The sequence below is a fragment of the Carlito syrichta genome, unplaced genomic scaffold (assembly GCF_000164805.1).
Source record: "Carlito syrichta isolate Samal-C Ts95f unplaced genomic scaffold, Tarsius_syrichta-2.0.1 Scaffold309017, whole genome shotgun sequence".
Classification (NCBI taxonomy): domain Eukaryota; kingdom Metazoa; phylum Chordata; class Mammalia; order Primates; family Tarsiidae; genus Carlito; species Carlito syrichta.
This window is the reverse complement of record NW_007253113.1, coordinates 557,435-577,915: the sequence shown is the minus strand read 5'-3', so window position 1 is coordinate 577,915 and position 20,481 is coordinate 557,435. Positions and strand designations below refer to the sequence as shown.

The window sequence follows — 20,481 nt, the reverse complement described above, 5'->3', positions numbered from 1 at the left end:
CTTTGAGTCATTTCAATCACTTAGAGAAAAAAGGAGAGATCAAGAGTCCTGAAAAAAGTCATTAACAATTTTAGATCTAGATCGAAATTCTAACTGAAAAATATTTTCTTTCTCATTTATCTGACCCTATATATTGGAAAAAAGATACCAAAAATGGGTAAGAATTTGAGAATAGGTTCACAGTCAGAACTGAGTGTAAAAACACATATTTTTGTTGTTGGACAAGCGAGAAATAGAGAATGTAAGCTCTCATCACAGGCAGTCGTTAGGTGTGATGAGGTGGTGGTGGTTGAAGCTTTGTGAGTGTGTGTGTACACACACACACACACACACACACACACACACACACACACACACACACACAGGTGTCTGCCTGACTAATCTAGAACCACAGCCTTGAAAAGCACTTCTACTTCAGCCTCTAACTGGAAATTTTATACCTTGACATCATTTGTTAAACATATCCTCTTGCTTCCACTCATAAGATGGTTAAAACATGGTTTCTAAGGAAGGATATTTGGACAGTGAACTTGGCCTAGTGTGCCAAGCAAATCCTATGATGCTGATACTTGGAAAGCACTCGTAGGAACAGGAGATGGACTACTGCCAATTCTTTTCTCACTTGAAGACATAACAATTGAAATTCACCCTTAGACTTCCAGACAAACTCCCAAAGCATTCCCTGGACCCATCTGGGTTTTGTTGTAGTGGTTGTTTTCCTTTTTTGGTAACAGAAAAGATGACCTCATGCAACTCCACATCTTTGCTTTCTATGCATGAGGGAGATCTCTGCTGGCTTCAAATGCAGTGTTGTTGTTTTTTGTTTGTTTGTTTGTTTAGCTTATCTCGTCTTTTGGAGGTCTTCCAGGCCCATTCCTCTTGGGCCCTGATTGCTTTTGAGCAAGGAGAGGGCTGCTAAATTTCTTTATAGTTATAATCACTTATGTTTTATCAGCTACTGACTACAGCTCCTTGGGAAATGCCAGATGGGCATGCTTCAGAACAGGTCTTTTCCATGTTTAATTGACGCCTGTGGAGCCATTACTGAAATGTGCATGGGCCACTTTTAACATTAGTCATTTGCCTTCAGGCTTTCCGATGGAATTATTTTGTTGCGATATACAGCAGGTAATGTATGTTTGCAAACAGAATGGCATCTTAGGCAGGCCCTAAATAGCTATGTCATTCAGGGCATGTCCAGGGTAGATCGGGGCATCCTCCTTCCTTGTTGTACTTTGGATGACTCAAAGCATAGCAGCAGCTCTGCTAGTGACTTGGCTGTGTATTCTAACTCCATGACTCTAGAAAGGAGCTAGGCATTTGTTCCATGATCTATAGGGTATCTCACAGTTACTAGGATTGCCAGGGGTTGAGGGAAAGGGAGGGGAGCAAATAGCCGGGGCCTGTTGCTGTAACTGGAAATTCTATGATTAACCACCATTGGGGGGCGGGCATAGGAATTTGTTGATCCTGCTTTGTGAAGTCCAGTCCTGCTATGAAAAAAAAAAACGGCCTTGACTCCTCAAAAGATACTGAATTCACTACTGTGAAATGCCCTTTTCCCAGCAGTGGAAGGGACATTACATATATGTATATGTAAACTCGGGACAGGAGAATCACATATGAAGTGCTAACTATTCATGAACTTCCCCCTGCTAGTTGTCTTTCCTCTATCTCAAGCTTAATACTCCCCAGATAAAGGCTGGCAGTCAAGTTCTGCCAAATCTTGCCGAGAATCCTGAAATATAGAAGGCATTCAGGAAGAGGGGCCATCTTCCTTCCCCTTCCTCTTTTCCTCTCTCCCCTTACTATCACCATAATAGCTATTACTTGCTAAGCACTGCCATGCAGCGCCTGTTGACATATAATACCTCAAATCCTTAACACCTCCATGAAGTAGGTATTAACATCCTTGTTTTAGAATTAAGGAAATTATTATTCAGAGAGGTCAAGTAATTTTCTCAAGATTATACAGATAGTAAGGGACAGAACTAGTATTCAAGCCCCTGTATAACTACAAAACCCATGCACTGTCCCTGTCCCCCCACCCCCACCCCGGGGGGCAGCTTTCATAGTGCATCATTTGCAGTGAAGGAAGACTTGTTAAAACTAGATGGTATTTATGAGTAGTTATATATCACTTTGAAGAATTAGATAGATATGTATACATATTACATATCTGAGTAAAATATATGTGTGTATGAATATATATAGAATTGGAACCCAGTAAGTTTTAAATTCAAATTTAGTGCTTCAACCTGTTGTGTGGGATGTGTGCGTGTTTTACATGCCCAATCTGGGGTGTCTATAAGACTGGGTCAGATCTGTCAGGATGGGGTTGGAGCAGTGGGGACATAGGAAAGGGCAGAGAAAAGACAGGGCATCTGGCAATAATAGCAGAACTGAGATAGGATAAACTATGCCATATTTGAGTGCACCTGCTGCATTTGCCTAAGTCATGATAGGAGAGAACATGTGTGAATGTGCGCCTCTCAACAGAGCTTTGATGGATTATTTTACTTCCCCAACTGTTAAGAGCACCTGTTATTGACCACTGTCACCAAATATATCAAGGTATCTTGGAAAAGAACCTCCAGATAATTCTTATTGCTAACTGTATAGAATCATTTGGTATCTGAAGGGTAAAGAATTTGAAAATGACACAAGTCAGTTTTTTAAATTAAAGCTTTAAACTCTGCTAGTATTTTCATTGATGCTAGTGAAAGCATAATCGCCTCTCTGGACAAATGGGCTAATCGGAAAATACTTTTCTATAGTGTATACTGCTTTTCAATGATTTCTTTTCTCTGCATATTTTAGTGTGATTCCCTTTTTTTCCATATTCTTTCCTTTTTTGTTAAAGGTAAACTATTTAGTCTGTTGGGAAAAGCCTTGAATTTAAGAATCTTAAAATTTATTGTTGAATCTTACTGTATAATATTGAAGAAGTATCTGCATTTCTCAGGACCTGGTTTCTTCATTTGTAATTAGGATGTTGTGTTAAATTAAATATAGAGTCTTTTCCAGACTGAAAATTATTTGGTTAATTTGAGGCTATTGTTTTGTTTTGTTGTCTGTTCTTTGTCTAAATGTAGAAAGAGATTAAAAGAACAATTGGATGATTTTAGCTTTAAAGGCCATTTCTTGTATACCTCGTCAAAACAAAAAAAATATTTTTGGCTTGTGAAAACAAGGATTCACACTGTTAGAATGAAGCAGGGTCCACTCACTTTAGCATCCTAAAAGCACCTGGAGGTTAGTTGATCTAAATGAACTTTTATCTCATCAGACCTTAAGTGCATTTTAAGACACCTCCATACTCTGGCCTATGGGAAACCCAAAGATGAATCAGGCATCAACACTACTTCCAAAGATGCTTACGATCTAGTGATAGAGACATTTATGTATATATATTAGTGTGTGTGAGTATATCAATGTGTGTGTATATATATACATATATATATACACATATATTTTTTTTCTGTCATATATAGTTTTTTTTAAAGAACTTATTGGATTATAAGTGTTAAAACAGAGATACAACGTGCTACATAAGCACATAGAATGGAAAAATTAATTTTGACTTCTAAGATTAGGAACTACTTTGTTGGAAAAGTGGCATTTGACCTAGAATTTGAAAAATTATCAGGACTTCAAGGATTGTGGTTTTGGGGTCAAGGTTGGGATGGGGGCTTTTCAAGTGAAATAAACCAATTGTGCAAATGAATGGGGGCATACAAATGTGGGAAATGGCTGGGGAGGACACCCTTTCATGTCCCTCCATATCCTGTAATAGTATCTTTATCATAGCACTTCTCAGCACATTGTTATTGTTGTCATTTGTTTATTTGTTTGTTTGTTTAGAGACAAGGTCTGGCTCTGTTGCCCAGTGCCCAGGATCTGGAGTTCAGTGGTTTGATCATAGTTCACTGCAGCCTCAAACTCCTGGGCTTAAGCAATCCTCCCAACTCAACCTCCTGAAGAGCTGGGACTTACAGGCATGTGTAACCATGCCTGGCCAATTTTTTATTTATTATAGAGATGGGCTATTGCTGTGTTGCCCAGGTTGGGCTTGAGCTCCTGGACTCAAGTGATCCTCTTGTCTCAGCCTCTCAAAATTCTGGGATTACAGGTGTGAGTCACCACGCCTGGCCAGCACAATGTTATTTTTAAGTGTCTGTCTTTCCCATGGCTTGTGAACAACTTGCAGTCAGAAAATATGACTTATTTTCCTTTATAATCAGTAATTCTAGTAGAAAGTAGCAGCTCAGTCACTGTCAACTGTCAAGTGAATAAGTGGAACTGCAGACTAAGAATGCAGGAAAAGTGACTTGTGGCCACCGTCATTTTCCATTATGATCAGAACTAAACTGAATAGATCGATTAGGGCACCTTTCATAAATGGCCACATGAAGCCATCTGAAGATTTTCCAATCCATTCCTCGTTATTGTGCATAATATTCCTGGAGCCCTAGATAAGGCTCATCACTGAGCCCCATTAGAAATGAAAATTCCGAGGCAGAGTGAAATTGTCATAAGAGCCAGAAGCAGAACTCAAGTGTAACTTTTTTCCTAAGAACAATTCTGTCACCCAGCATCCCTCTACTTCTTTCCCTCCCTTGTCATGTTTGAGCCTCTCATCTTCCCTGCCTGGCTGTGGCCTCTCCCTGCTCTCATTTCTTGTTCCCCTTTTTGCCTTCCTTCCACTGATCCGACCTGTTCCCTGGCCTTCCCTCGCCAGGGTCAACCCTTCCTCGGGTGCTCCTCTCTGCTCTCCAATTCCCAGCCCATTCTCTGTTCTCATGTTGCCAGTGATCATTCCCTTCTCTGTTCTCATGTTGCTGGGGATCATTCCCTTCTCTGTTCTCATGTTGCTGGTGATGATTCCCTTCTCTTCTACCTTTCTGGAATTCCGTCCTTTTCCCATGCCGTTCTGCCCTCGACCACTTGGCGATTTCTATAGCTCTTCTTCCTGTGGTCCACACTCTTCCCACAAGCGGAACATGGAGACAAAATCATTTGCAGGGAGGGGACGGGCAGGGCAAGACGGAGGTGTCATTACTGGGATCCTGCTTCTGGAGATCAGACCAGGTCTGCTGCATCTAAAAGAGATTTGAGGACCACCCCCCAAAGAGTGCAAAATAAATCGTGTAGCAAGAACTTTTGGTTGGCTTTACTTTGAGGATAGCATGAGCCATGAGTTGGCCCTAGAATAAATCTGTTCTCCTACAGGATTTGAGGTTGTGGAAAACCAAGGACCAAGCGGAATCTACCAAGGCTGACTCAATCAAGAAAAAAAATTATCTGAGACCAATATAGGAATAGTTTATTTTTGTTTCGTTTTCATTCCCCCCCCACCCGGGTGGCCATGATGAAGAATAAAAAGAGGCTGTGATTTGGTGTTCCTATTAGTAGGTTTCTCTCCTAAAAAGGCTCATCACTTCCCTAGCACTCCCCTCTCCCCCATTTCACACAAAAGTCACAAAGCATTCTAAAATCACACATGTCTATAAAAAGAAGAATCACGGGTTGGCTAAGAGTATGAATGCTGGAGCCAGATTGCCTGGAGTTGAATCCTGACTCTGCCCCTCACAAGCAGTGTGACCCTGGGCGAATGACTTAACCTCTCTGTACCTTCTCTGTACACAGAGATACTCTATGCACTACCTCCAACTTAGTGTAAGAAATAAATTAATTAATATAGTGTGCTTTCTGGCACAAAATAAGCACTATATAATAATTGTTATTATTATGTATCTTAAAAATCAATCACAACATTCATTTATTGAAAGCCTGTATCTGGAATGGTCAACAAAAAAGAGGTATAAGATGCAGTCCATACCCTCAGGTAATATGCAATCTAGTTAAGAAGCTGATTGTACAATTAAGCCATGTGACTCAGTGTTCTCTGCCTGATCAGATTAGGGTAACTTGAACGGTTACCCCTTCAACAGAGCCTTAGAGTTAAAGAAAGAATTCATGGAGGGTTACCCAGAATGGAATTACCAAGAAAATCTTAAATGCAATGTGGGGGTCACCAATCAAGAAATCCAAAAGGTCTTCTTTAATTATTTACTCTGCTCTGTCCACCCATCCCAAACTCAGCTGTCAAATCTTGTCATCTCCAGACATCCAAAGCCCTTGGGAAAAACTCAGCTCTGGGTAACAGAATGATAATGTTAACTCTACTCTCCTCGTCCTCATCATTTGCCCTCCTAACTTAGCTAGTCATTTTGTGCCCAACTCAGAAGTAGGAATATTACAAAATGCCTTCCTTGGAACAAATCTTTAAACATACTGGATAACTCCTTCCCCATCTATTCATCATCCCTCCAACACATGCATCTGACCCCCACACTTGCATGTCACCCATCATCTAACATATGCACATGCACAGACACTTAACTACGAGCTTAGCCTCACCCTCACCCTCAAGGAACCCCAAATCTCATACTGCTATTGTTTACCCTTCATAATCATCCTCCAAAAAACACCCACTGATATTTTGGACCCTTTCATGCTGCTTTCACCCAATGCTCCTCCTCGGCTATGCTTCTGACACTGAGGAGTTGGTTTGTAACACGTGATCTGAGCTGACCTCCACTAGTTGTGACAGGCCACCTCCACATCTCCCTCTTGCCTCCAGGAGCTTAGGAGCATGGGCATACTCAAGGTAATGTTAGTTAAATGCCTTAGAGTCCTGTAACTTTGCCTTGGGGAAATCGCAAACCACTTTGCAAATGCTGAGTAACCCTAATTAGAGTTTCAAACCAGGCCTGCAGAGGAGGGATTATTTATAGACATCGTAATAGGTGGGTGTGTTTGTGTGTGTGAAAAGAATTTGAACACACATCAAGAACCAAATTTAGGTGGAGGAGATCTGTGACTAAATTTGTTTTAGTATTTACACACGTGGTTGAGCGTGAGTGCTTCCACCTTGTCTCTTATGTTGTTAAACACCGATAGGAATTTGGATTATATTGCTGAACACCCATGAGGATCAAAGTACATGGGAGGATTATATTAGCAGATCTCCAGGTAATTCCAAGATAAAATACAGTGGGCCACCAGAGGCCTGCATTGCTCCAAGGGAAATGCCTAGGTTATATCAACTGTGAAGCACAGGCAGTCTTTTGTGGATTTATTGTCTTCTAGTCAACTAAAATTTTCAGATAAAATAGCAGGCTTGTTTTTTTAAAAATTTCCAATTACTCTAGAACTATCAGCTCTAAAGAATCATTTCTTCTTGGAGAATATTCTATCAATATTTGTTGTTTCTATACAGACCTGACAAGATCAAAGTAAAGGAAAAAAATAGGATCCATTTGTGCACTGTAATGCAAATATCTTGGAGTGCAGCAGCAGTCTGCAGTAATGGTGGATCTGAAAAATTCCTAGACCCTGTCAGACTGAGATGAATATTTTATGAACATGTATGATTTGAAGACTTATATACAGAAAGAAATATTTTAAACTGCAATTAAAACCAGATGTCCCCCCCCAGAAAAAATAATGCCAAACAGATAAAGGTGAAAACAGCGTTCTCCTCCATCCTCCCTGGGTTTGAGTTTAGGTCGTTGTCCCTGGCAGGAAGTGCCCGTGTGAATTCTCACAAGAATTATATGAGCATGTTATGTTAATTTGGCTAAAAAAAAAAAATTCAGTGCTTGTTTACTTATTTTGGTTCTCATTGCCTATACAAAAAAAGTACTCATTTTTAAAGGAAAATCATTAATCCAAATGATATTTACTGAGTGCCCTTTTGTGCCAGGTACTGGGTTAGATGAGGTGATTATAGAGATAAATGATATTCCTCTCCCTGCTCTCTAAGTTATCTTACAAGAAAGCCAAAATTCAAGCACAATAGAGAAAATGCATAGGATACTATAACACTCAGAAAACCAATACCCAATTTCACTACTGGAAGTGAAGGAATCCTTGGTAGATTGGGTTTCCAAGAGGAGATGACTCTTGGGTTGAGTCATAAAGAGTGAATAGTAGATAGCCAGGTGTTACATGTAGAGAAGAAGAGTAAGAATGTCACAATGCAGAAAAACTGAGGAGTGAGGAGGGTTCATGGTGACCTTGAGGAAGCCTAGGCATTCTGGTGTGGTCCGAGCATAGATTTCATTTCAGGAAAGGAATAGAGGTGAGACTGGAGAAGTAGGCAGAAATTAGAAGAACTGTGCCAAGATTAAACATCATCCTGAAGGCAAAAAGCAGCCATTGAAAGACTTGGTCAGGAATGGGTGGAAAGGCTCTAAAATAACTGCTAAGAGTGAAGTGACTCAAAATGACCCATCAGTTATTAGGAATACTAAGGGGTATGATGAGAAACTCATTGTGTATTTCACTCTCATTCAATACATGTACGTTAATTTTCTTCCACATGTTGGGTTTTCTCCCAGGCACTGGTGATTCATTGACGGTAAATACAAGCATGACTCTTGCCTTCAAAGAGCTAGTGGTCTTCAACTAAGAGAAATGGACATTTAATCAAGCAGTTATAACACACCATGTTATGAGAGATGATTGGAGAAGCATTGGCTACTGCTGAAAGAAGCACAGAGCAGGGACATCTTAACAAGGTTTGAGAGTCCAGGAAGGCCTCCTGGAGGAAGTAGTGACTAAAGTCTGAAGAATGTGCAGGAATTAACCCTCAGGATAAGAAGAATAGGGTAAGAGTGCTCTAAGAGAGGAAATAATATAGTACTGTACTATACCACAAAACAGTTGTGAAATGGAAACTCTTAGTTGACTTACCACAGTCATTAAGCCCCATTTATTTCACATGCTGACATCTCAGTTTGCACCAAGAGGCTCAAAAAAAGCAGGAGAATTTTGTAGTAGGGTTATTTAATTTATCCTTTTATCCTATCCTAAACATTTTCCCTGTTTCCCCTAAACCCTAGTATTATTCTTTCTTTTGTGTCGCAAATTAAAAGGTTTTTAAAGAAAATATGTTTATCTCAGAACTGAGAAGGCTCATCAGGGTATAGCCAAGTACCCCTTATAAGGGATTACTTTACAAAAGATGAAGCCATCTGTTCAGAAGTAAAGCAGGGTACACATTAGCAGATTAGCAGAAGAGAGAGAGAATGTCTTATTATGATAACTCATTACTGTAGTTGTACCATAGGTTGCAAAGAGTAGAGTATCAGGGAGTAAAGTGGCAAGATACTTAGAGGTCTAATAAGCCGTGTTCAAGTGATTTACTTTACCTGAAATCACTTGAGTGGAAAGGGTTTTAAGAAGGGAAATCACAAGGTCAACCTTGGATTTTAGAAAATCACTCTGACTGCAGCACAAAGTGTTTTGGAACCTGGAAATGCTGTAACCAAGGGGACAAGTTAGGTTGCTTGTTTGGTGTGGGGATTGGAATCTACTGGATTCCAATCTATTGAGGGAGAGAAAAATCTTCCAAAAGAGAATACCCATCCGTATGTCAAGGGTTTTAAAATGCCTTCATACTTGAGACTGAAAACCCTTTGACTCACCTAAACCATAGGATGTGGGAGCTGACTTGGAGAATATCTGGGGCAATGGAAAACCCATGTTAGCCTGCAGACCCCGGGGAGGTTTGGTGTCCCCTTGGGGCCCCTCTGGCCACTTCAAGGTCAGGGATGGAGACAGTTGATGAGCAGATTTAACTAGAGAAAAGACCTGAAAATCACCTTGAAAACCTCTGATTTACTCCAGTTCCCTCTAACCCAGGCTAGTCAGTTGGGGTAGACAAGGACTGGTTTTCTAAATTCCCAGTCTATGTCTTTCCTCAGACACTGGGATGCCCCTTGGCTTTTCAGCACATAAAAAGGAATAAGTTGATCAACATCCTCTGCTTCCAAGTGTTCTGCCTTACACAGTTGCTTTGTTGCATTGTGAATAATTATGAATTCAATAGGCACCTGATTAAAATTAAATTGGCCACATGGCTCTCTCAGATTATGCAGGCAGTTTGGTGGTTATTATTAACGCTCTCCCACATGTCTCATGGAAAATAATCAAGTCTGATAGGTGAAGTTTATTCCTTTGGGTTGGGAAGAAGGTTTAAAGATGTTACCTTTGGTTTGTGGGACTACTAAATGGTCCCCCTGATCTTGAATCTTGGATTCATATTAGCTAATTTTGTGTCTCCTAAAGATGCCTCAGCCTTTCTTCACTTGTTAATACGGGGTCAAGTTTTCTACAAATATTGCACTTTTTCCAGGAACCTAGTTCAGGTGTGTGAGATTGGAGGTCCCTAGTAGATGTTATTAGTAGATAATTTACACAGGCGTAAGTTACAGAAAGTCGACCCTCTGGTACTTTTCTTTTTAAATTGCCCAATGCAGTGTTTTATTATAGTTGCTCCTTTAGTCATCCTTTCTATTTAATTCTATCCTCTGTTTTCTGACGCATGCCTCTTCATTGACCCAGATAACTTAAGCTAGAAGGAAATATGAAGATAAATGGAGCTGGAGGTAAACAGGTGCTAGGGATGAAAAGGTGCTGAGCAGAGTGTACAATGCCTATTTAAAGAAGATGGATGGACCAAAGAGAAGTTTGAAAAAGGATCGGGAGATTTAGGCTCACCAACCATAGACAAATCTCTTCATTCATTCAGTTATTCATGCTTGCATTTATTCTGTGTAGATATACTCAATTCCTACTAAATGCCAGAAACTAAGTTATGGAGATATAGGCATGATTAGACATGATCCTGCCCTCAAAGACTTACAGTCAGTTGGCAGAAACAGATATGGAGATGAATACCGCCCCCCATGTCCTAAATTCATCAAGTATAATCTAACTATCATGGAAGCAGAGAGGGAAAGAACAGGTAAGTGTGCTTTTTGGAGTCAGGTGAACTCACAGACTAATGACTGTAATTAAAATGAAATGGCAAGTGACAATTAGATTGTCCCCAAGGACTGTAAAGGATTTTTGGTTTTTTAAACAAATATTTTGCTATATTAAATAACCATAAAGCCCACTTCTCATATATAACCTTGTAAATTAATATGTGTTTAGCTCAGGCCTCAGATAATTTTATGTCAAATTATCATCTATTCATATCAAATTTATTGTAATATTTGCAGAGATTAAATACTTGAATTGTAATACAAGATGTTTTTCTACAAAAGCTTCCCTAAACATCTTCAGTGTTTAAGAACACATGTTCATTGTAATGTCTGTTCTTAGTAATTTTTATCTTATTTCTACCTTTAATTTTTATGCACACTAGAGGCTATAGAGAAGTAGTTCAGAGTATGGAGTCCATTGTTAGCACATGTAGGATCAAATCCTAGTTACTAGTTATGCGACCTTAAGTAAAAAACTTTACCTCTCTGTCCCTTCATTTTTTCATCTGTAAAATGGACAAAATTATAGTATCAGTGCAAAGTTAGAGAACACTCAAGTCATAAGATTGCCCTCACTCCGACACCAATACAAGTTTGAGAGGGCCTCAAGATCATCCTTTTGTTTGATAATTTGCTAGAAAGATTCACAGAACTCACTAAAAGCTGTAATACATGGTTACTGTTTAAGGTCATAAAGGCTACAAAAGGAAAGAGGTGCATAGAGCAGAGTTCTGGGAAAGTTACAAATGTGGACCTTCCAATTGTCCCATTCCCATGGAGTTGTGGATTGTGTTACTTTCCTGGTACTGATGTGTGACAATATGCACAAAGTATTGCTAATCAAGGAAGTTCACCTGAGCTTGGGTATCTGGGCCTCCACACAGCCGACCTCAGCATCCAGCCCTTTCAGAGGTTAAGCCCATACTATGTCACCCACCATAAATCACATCTCTGTATGGCCTCAAAGTCTTCAGGTAAATAAAGATACTCTTATCAGACAGGACCTTTCAAGGGTTTAAGAGATTACCTCCTGCCAGGCTTGGTGGTTTAGTAATCCCAGTGATTTGGGAGGCCCAGGTGAGTGGATTGCCTGAGGCCACAGGTTCGAGACCCCAGCACGGGCAACTTGGTGAGACCTCATCTCTACAATAAATCAAAAATCAACTGGGCATGGTAGCTCATGCCTGTAGTTCCAGCTACTTGGAAGGCTGAGGCAGAAGGATCGCTGGAGCCCAGCAGGTCAAGGCTGCGGTGGCCAGGAGCGTGCCACTGCACTCCAGTCTGGGCGACGGAGTGAGACTCCAACTCAAAAAAAAAAAAAGAGAGAGAGAGAGAGAGAGAGAGAGAGAGAGATTACCTCCCTTGGACCAAGGGCAAAGACCAGACCTCTCTTTGGGTAATGTTAAATTTTTTACAACACAACCAAGTACTTTAAGAATTAAATAAGATAATATATGCAATGTGATAGGAATATTGCCTAGCACAAAATAAATACAAAATTTTGTATCTAGCTATTATTATTAAACATCCTTTTAATTACCTAATATGTTCCTACTACTTCTAGTAGTAGATGTTGTAGGAATCTTTTTTAAAATGAACAAGATGTAGTTCATCTATCTTGAAGGAACTATACGAGAGTTCAGATAAAGTCAGTAAAAGCAGAATGAGATGAGTACCATAATAAAGAAGCAACACACTGTGCTGGGACCCAGGAAGGGGAAGGTTGCTTCTAGACAGGGGTTAAGGGACAGCTTCAGGAAGAGAGCACCTGGGAGCTGGACTGGACTTCAACACAGGAGGAAGGGCATTCCAGAGAAAGAGAAGCAAATATGCAAAACTAGGGATAGGAAAGCAGGGGCACCTTCAGGGACCAGAGAAGGGCTGCCATGGCTACCTGTAGAAGTGACAGAAGAAAAAAATGGAAAAGGTCGGAAAGGCAGACTTAAGCTAGATCCAGAGAGGTTTTCAATGTCATGCTGAGCACTTAACACTTTGGTTGTAGACTATAGGGAGCCAGTGACAAATAAGGGCTTGAAGAAAACCCTGCAAGAAAACGTACTGTCCCTTTTGTGACAACAGTCTTTGAACTTGCTCTTTCCTTGACTGCAATACCCTCCCTTCCAATACCCACCTCCACTTTCCCCCGCCAATTACAATTCAGTTTAGGTACGACCTCGCTACATCTCTATTACAGGACAGTGCACCCCATGGGGACTGTTTTCCTCTGCTGTGTACAACTGTGTTTTGTCGTCTCTGTATTCTTGGTGTCGGGTTCAGAATAAGCACCTTATGAAAAAAGTAGAGGGAGGCAAGGAGGAGGAGTTATGGAATCTTGAGATATCTACCAAGAATTTAAGCATAAAAAGATATAAAAAAAACATATTTCTTGTTAACTTAAGGAAAAACTGGGACACGCAGGAAGTGAGTAATAATGCCTAGGGTGAGACAAAATCTTATAACTGCATTGCAAAGTCTTCTCAGGGCTCCCCAAGGCTTTAAGAATAAGAACAAGTATAATAATAATAGTAATAATAATAATAGAAGCAAAAGAGGAATAGTTTACCTATTTAACATGTACATAGCCCTTGCTAGGTGCCCAATTTGCTCTATTTGATTTACATAAACCCAGTTAATCCTTACAATAATCCAAACATGTAGGTGCGCTTATTTCACCATTTTACAGATGAAGAAATTGGGGCACAGAGAGGTTAAGAAGATTGCCAAAATAAAAAATAAAAAAATTCTTATAACAATACTAGAAGTGTAAAAACTAGGTCTTGCCAGAATCATTTACTTGTATTTGACTGAAAGACATGTATAGAGTTGGAGATTGACCCATGTTGGGCTGTAACTTCAGTTTCTTTTGTTGGTTATAATAGAGGGTAGTTTTCTTTTCATCTGAGGCCATTTGCTTCCCTAGCAGGACTCTAATGCATGAGCACCCATGAGGATGGTTATGTTTGAAGGGCTGCCTGCTGACCTGTTCCGGCTGAACAAGTCGCTTTTTTTTTTTTTCCAAGACCAGACATCTAGGAGGCTTTTTATTGACTCAGAACAAAAGCAGCCCAGTGGTTTAAGTGGTCTGTGTAGTAATCACCCAGCAAGGCTCCAGCAGAGAAAAAAAATCTTTCTGGCCTCTATTCTGTCTCTATACAGAGAGGCCAGCATGAGGTTGTAGCAGGTATGTGAGCTCTCAGAAAACTGGTCTTCAGGGATGGGGTGTGTTTTCATTCACCTGCCCTGTTGGGTGTAATGTACAAATTTCCTTTAAACCCATTATTTCATGTCATTTAGACTGCTACTTACTGGATCTTCCCTCCTCCTTTTTCTCTTTGCTCTGTCAGAGCACCTGGCTTAATCTTTCATTTACAGGAAAGAGAAAAGACTCCTTCTTGTCCTTGAAGGGAACTAGTTGTCCTTGAGGGGAACTAGTTCTGTATCTCAGACATTCTTCTATTTGTCAGATGAATCTTAAAATAATCCTACCCTGGGAAACATTCCAGCCAAGCTAGGTGACAATGAAGATTTTTTTTTCTTTTTCAAAGTCCCTACAATAAATTTCATTAAACTGCCCCACAAAGCAATGAAACACCAGCCTTCAAAGTGAAGGGAACTGTCACATAAATGCTACACAAGAAGTGACCTACTGGCCAATGCATTCAATCAATGCAGGGCAGACCCAAAGCCAGCTGACAGGAAGATGGCCCCTGAGAATCTGTGTGAGGGAAAAGAATGTCTCCAGCAATTTCACGAAATTCTCAGATGAGTTAAAAAAAAAAAAAAATACCACCTCAGGCTTGAGAATGATTTGCTTTCTGCAAATATGATGAGCTAAACTTGTAAGCACATTTTCTGTTTAAGTATGGTAAGTATGAAAGAAACATGTTATTTATTTGCAATGATTAATAGTCATTGGTAAATAGGGTCACGAATTCCTTTAATGAGCTGTTAGTAAGTGGAATTATCCAGTTCTTAAGTTAGAAGATTTATTTCATTCACCTTCCTAAGTTTGCGAATGAAAACACTGAGCTCCAAATACGAGTTTCTAAGCCCAGGTTCACACAACTAATCAGAGTTGAACTGGTACTGGAACTTGAGGCTCTGAACTGTGGAATTAGTGTTTCAACTGAGAGAAGGTTAGAGTGCCCTCGTGTGTCCCAGCAGAGAAATTCTTTAGGTCTTTACAAAATTTAAAACAACTTTAATCTCTCCGTCCTCTTTCCTACATTGGGGTGAGGCATTTAGCTCTAAAGGCAAACCCTGTGATCACCTTGTTATTGAAAGTAAATGAGCAGTGCATTTGACTTGTTTAACCAGTAAGGAAATAACACCAATATCGTTCCTAGAGTATCCTTGTATGCACTGAGGTCTGACAGATCTGGGTTTCTGTCCCAGGCTGCCACTTGTAATCTTTGCAATCCTGAACTAGTTGCAAAACCTGTTTGAGCCTCAGTTTCTTCATCTGTAAAATGCAGGTAACCATCACCCTGCAGGATTGTAGTAGAGATCAAAGGAGATATGTAAGTAAAATGCTCAGCCTGGATAATAAGCACTCAATAGAGTGAAGTTGTTTTGGTTCTTTTCAGACAAGATCCCCCACCAGGAATCACCAGCAAGTTAATAATGAGGGAGCTGAGGGATAATCACTGTGTGAAGAGAGCATCTTCAGGAAGCTTTTAGTTCTTGGATGAAAAGGTTTCTAAGAGCTCTAGGAGCTGAGGAAAAGGAGAGAGAAGTTTTAAAGAAATGTTTACTGAATATGCTATTCCTCCAAAATGCACTTCTCCTTCAGATGGGGAAATTTAGGTGGACCTAAGCCAAATGGCTTTATCACAGATGGAAGCTCTTTCAGAGGTAACACCTGGCACTAAGGGTCCACCAGAGGGGATTGGGGGGAAGTCTCTACTATGAAAGAAAATATTTGAAAACCAGATCTTTATTTATGTCAAGGATCCATTTATTTTAGAAGGCTTTATTTATTGCGAGGCAAACCATAACGAGCAGAGGTGAAAAACAATGGCTGGATGTATTCATCCTTTGATTTTAATTTTCTTCAATTCCTTATGAAACAAGCAAGCGATCTCAGCTAGTGTTCAGCAAAATTGCAGTAAATCAAGGCCTCTTGCCCCAATGAACTTTCAAAGGTTCCCTCCCTGCTGCCCTCCCCACCCCTAGTAATTTTCACAGCTATCCTTCTCCTAAGTGTGGGAGGGAGATATCATTATTTATGATACAGGGAGACTTGACCTTTAAATGTCAGTGAAAGTGTAGAGCCTGGCCACTCTGTCTGCTTCTTTCACCAGCTCATTGGAGAACTAAGGGAAAGAGGCCTATAGTGTGCAAATGGGGAAGAGGGAGGGGTGGAAGGAACACAGCATCTGTGCTTCCATCTTTTTGTTATATAACGGGGAAAGCAAAAGCAGGATGAGGCTGGCCTCTGTTACCTAAATACATATTCTAGATAGAACAATCACTGGGAGATTTATGTAGATTATCGTACTGCAAGAACTGATTTAAAAAGAAGGCTGCTCAGAGTTTGAAAGCCTTGCCCCTGAGCCCTGGGGGCTTGCTACCCTTTTTGGCAATCTTTTACCTTTAAATAAGGCAAATGTAGCCCATGAAGCTGAGAGATTTATTATTTATAGAAAGTTCCTCATCAGACGCATCTATGGCTGTGGAGGAACCAAGTTGGAGCCTCTGAGCTTCCGCAGTGACGACCTGCTGCATTCTACACTGTTGCGGTGCTATTCTGGGCAGTGTGAGGCTTAAGCTGGACTCTGTGGCCATAAATCTTTAGTCAACGAATGAAAACATATTCCCGCCTCATACTGGAAAGTGTCCTGTTTGTGTGGATTATCTGAACAATACATTTTCTGGCTATTGTAGTTACTTCAATAGTGTTTGTGAAGCACTTTCTTCCCAATGTTTGTCTTGTTTTCTGCTTTTTGTTTTTATGACTTTCTATATCATTCTTCTCCTTAGAACGCCCCCTCCAAATCTAATATATTTTGTTTATCAATGCTTATATTACTAGCCCTTGTGGTAGTGTGTTAATTCCAGTGTATCAAGAAAAAAACGTTCATAAAGGTGTCTTTTTAAAGGAGTTCATCTCAATCAGAGAGACACCTCCTTTTGTGCTTTTCCCCATCCTTCTCTCCTTTATATGACATCACCCACCTCCCCAGCAAGGTCTGCCCCTGCCTGGGAACCGTGGTCCAGGTACGAGGTGAGAAAAATCCAGCAGAGAAGGTCCACAGAGCAGAGGCCCGGGTGGGATGAAGCCCCAAAACAGGGTTGGACTAAGATACATTGGGCCTCAGACAGCTTAGTAACAGGGCACCGCTTTAAACTATTTCTTTAAAAATATTTATTCATCCTTTAGTGAGAAATGTAGAAGTGAAATTGTCCTGCATCTTTGAAAGATCTCCAATTTCATCTCCTTTCCTCAGTTTCTTTCTCAGCCCTGATCCCCTTGCTTTCCGCCTTCAGTTCTCAGCCTCTGCTCCTGACTCCTCAGCCTCTCTCCCCTTCCTCAGCAAAGCAATTGAGCTCTTTCTAAGCTTCTGCCTCTAGACAAGCTTCTGCCTCTAGACTCGCATACCCCCACCCTCTGCTTAATACTGCTGCAAGCAAGTCAAAAGCCATTAATGCCAGAGATGAATATTTCAGTTGTGCTTAGCAAACAGAAGATACTGCAGTTACCAGGATTCATTCTGCTTAGTGGGGATTAAAAATGACTTTTTTTCCTTATCACATGTTCATATTCAAGAAAAAGAGTTTACTGTGTACATGGAAAAGGGCTTTTATTTTATTTTTTTAACATCTTTCCCATATTGTAAGAAGTCACTGCTGTAGCAATTGGCATGGAATTTGCAGTTTTTATCCCAGTGATACCATCACATTCTTTGTAGCCAGGGCCCTTCCGTCACTGCTCTGCAAGCATGCCCCTCAACTAGGTTATACCTGGAAGTCCACAGTCCTGACAGAGCTGGCCACCTCCATGAGTCTGGAAGATGCCCAAGGGAAGTGGGCTGGTGATGGCCACCTTAAGAAGTCAGAGCTAGACATTAGGGGGTCTGGAGTCCAACTAGGCCAATGACAATTCCTCCTCCGCAGCAGAATGAGTCATGCTGAGGGAGTGAGCAATTCCTAAATGGTTTTTCTTCCAGAAACTTGGGCTTGCTGATATTGCCCATATGCATATTGAGACATGTTTTTAGTCATTTGTAAAATCAAGTCATGGTTTCTCCAAACCTCAAAAAAAAAATCCCAAGTTTTTAATCAAATGAATTTGAGTAGGAATGTTTTTACTAGCTTCTTTTTAGTACATTTGAAAAAAATTTGAATTTCTTAAAAAATCACAGGTAATTGTAAGTCCTTGCATTTTAACGAACTGTGATTTTTAAGTGTTTGAGAACCTAATGTGTTTTAGCTCATTTTCTTTCTCTTTTCTTTTTTTTTTTTTTTGAATTGGAGTCTCACTCTGTCGCCCAGGCTGGAGTGCAGTGGCACACTCACGGCCACCCAATCGTTGACCTGCTGGGCTTTGACGACCCTTTCGCCTCAGCCTTCCAAGTAGCCAGAACTACAGGCACCTGCTACCACACCCAGCTAGTTTTTCAATTTATTGTAGAGACAAGGTCTCAGCAAGTTGCCCGGGCTGGTCTGGCCTCAAACCCCTGAGCTCAGGCAATCCTCTTGCCTTAGCCACCCAAAGTGCTGGGATTACAGGCTTGAGCCACCACACCTGGACCATTTTCTAAAAAAATATTGTTGAGAGCCTTCTTTTGCTTTTTCCCCCTTTAACATTTTTTTTTTTTTAATTTTAAGGAGGTGTGGTACAATTCAGGGTTAGGTACACAAATGGTCATTGTACAGGTAGAGTTTGGGCCTCACTTTGGTCCCTACTTCACCTGGTTTGAGATCAGGTACCCTAATTGACGAAGTGTGCCCCCTCCACCCTCTCCTAGCAGTTTCCCACTACTGCCAATCCCTTTCTTATAATATTCTGATAATTGTTCAGGGTCCACTTGTGAGTAAGAACATGTGGTACTCAGTTCTTTGTTTCTGTAATAGATCACTGAGTATGATAGATTTTTAATCTATCCAAGTTGCTGCGAAGTTATGATTTTGTCTTTCTTTATGGCTTCATAATATTCCGTTACGTATATGTACCACATTTTTAAAATCCAGTCTACTTTCTTTTCGATTTTTTAAAAATTTGTTTTAAAATTGTGGGGTACAGTTAAAGGTTAGATATACAAATATTCACTGTGAAGGTACTCTTGTTGATGAGGTGTGACCCCCCCTTCCCCAGGCAGATATCGACTACCATTAATCCCTGCCTCCCCCCCATACTTTCCCGCCACTGTCAATCCTTTTCCTATAGTATTACCGTAGTTGTTCAAGGTCCACTTATGAGTGAGAACGTGTGATACTCAGATCTTTGTTTCTGTGAAAGATCATTCAGTATTATAAACTCTAATACCATCCAGGTTGCTGTGAAATTCATGATTTTGTTCTTCTTTATGGCTGTGTAATATTCCATCATGTATAAGTACCACACTTTTTTTATCCAGTCCTCTTTTGATGGGCAGCATGGTTGGTTCCATGTTCTTACTATTGTGAACAATGCTGCGATAAACATACATGTGCAGATATCTTTTTTATAGAGTGATTTGAGTTCTCCTGGGTTATTCCAAGTAGGGGGATTGTGCGGGGTCATATGGAAGGTTGATTTTTAGAGCTTTTAGGAGTCACCACACTGATTTCCACAGAGGCGGTACTAGTTTACACTCTCACCAACAGTGTAGACGTGTTCCCTTTTCGCCACATCCTTTCCAACATCTGTTATTTTTTGAGTTATTGATGATGGCCATTCTGAATCCAGTCTACTTTCGATGGGAAGCACGGTTGGTTCCACGTTTTTGCTATTGTGAATAGTGCTTCAATAAACATGCATGTGCAGGTATCTTTTCTGTAGAATGATTTTGAGTTCCTCCAGGTATGTTCCCTGAAGGGAGATTGCTGGATCGTATGGAAGGTCGATTTTTAGATCTTTTAGGAATCACACTGTTTTCCACAGAGGTTGTACTAGTTTACACTCCCACCAAGAGTGTAGAAGTGTTCCCTTTTCCCTGCATCCTCTCCAGCATCTGTTGGTTTTTTGAGGTATTGAGAATGCCATTCTGACTGAAGTTATGTGGTATCTTAGTGTGTGCTGGAGTCCAGCTCCAGGAGAGAGTCAGGACTTGAGACAGGGGAATACGGGAAGCGGCGAAAAAGAAAAGACGAACACGACAGGATCCTCTTCCTGGGGAGAGCTCAAGACTCTGCCAGTTTTTATTCAACTCTTACAAGCTTATATAGTTTTTTACTAACCCCTCTACCCACAAAATGTTACACATTAAATGTTTACATCATGTTTTTTCTTTTGTTTATGGGGAAGTTGACCTTTACAAGTTTCATTTTGTTCCTTCCTGCTACCAGTGGTGTAACAAAATACCAGCTGCCAATTTATCAGCCACATCCTGTGACCTCTAGGCCAACTGAATCTCTTCCCTTCACTATTCTATTTCTTTTCCTTTACTAATCTATTTTCTTAATTCTACCCATTTCACATTTTATATTTCTAAACAAA

General features: G+C 40.4%; 1 protein-coding gene across 1 annotated transcript in view; it reads left to right on the top strand.

Moving 5' to 3' along the window:
* The window catches only part of PLCXD2 (phosphatidylinositol specific phospholipase C X domain containing 2), a 53,930-nt gene that overhangs the window by 1,042 nt on the left and 32,407 nt on the right, over positions 1 to 20,481 (top strand). The window lies entirely within an intron of this gene.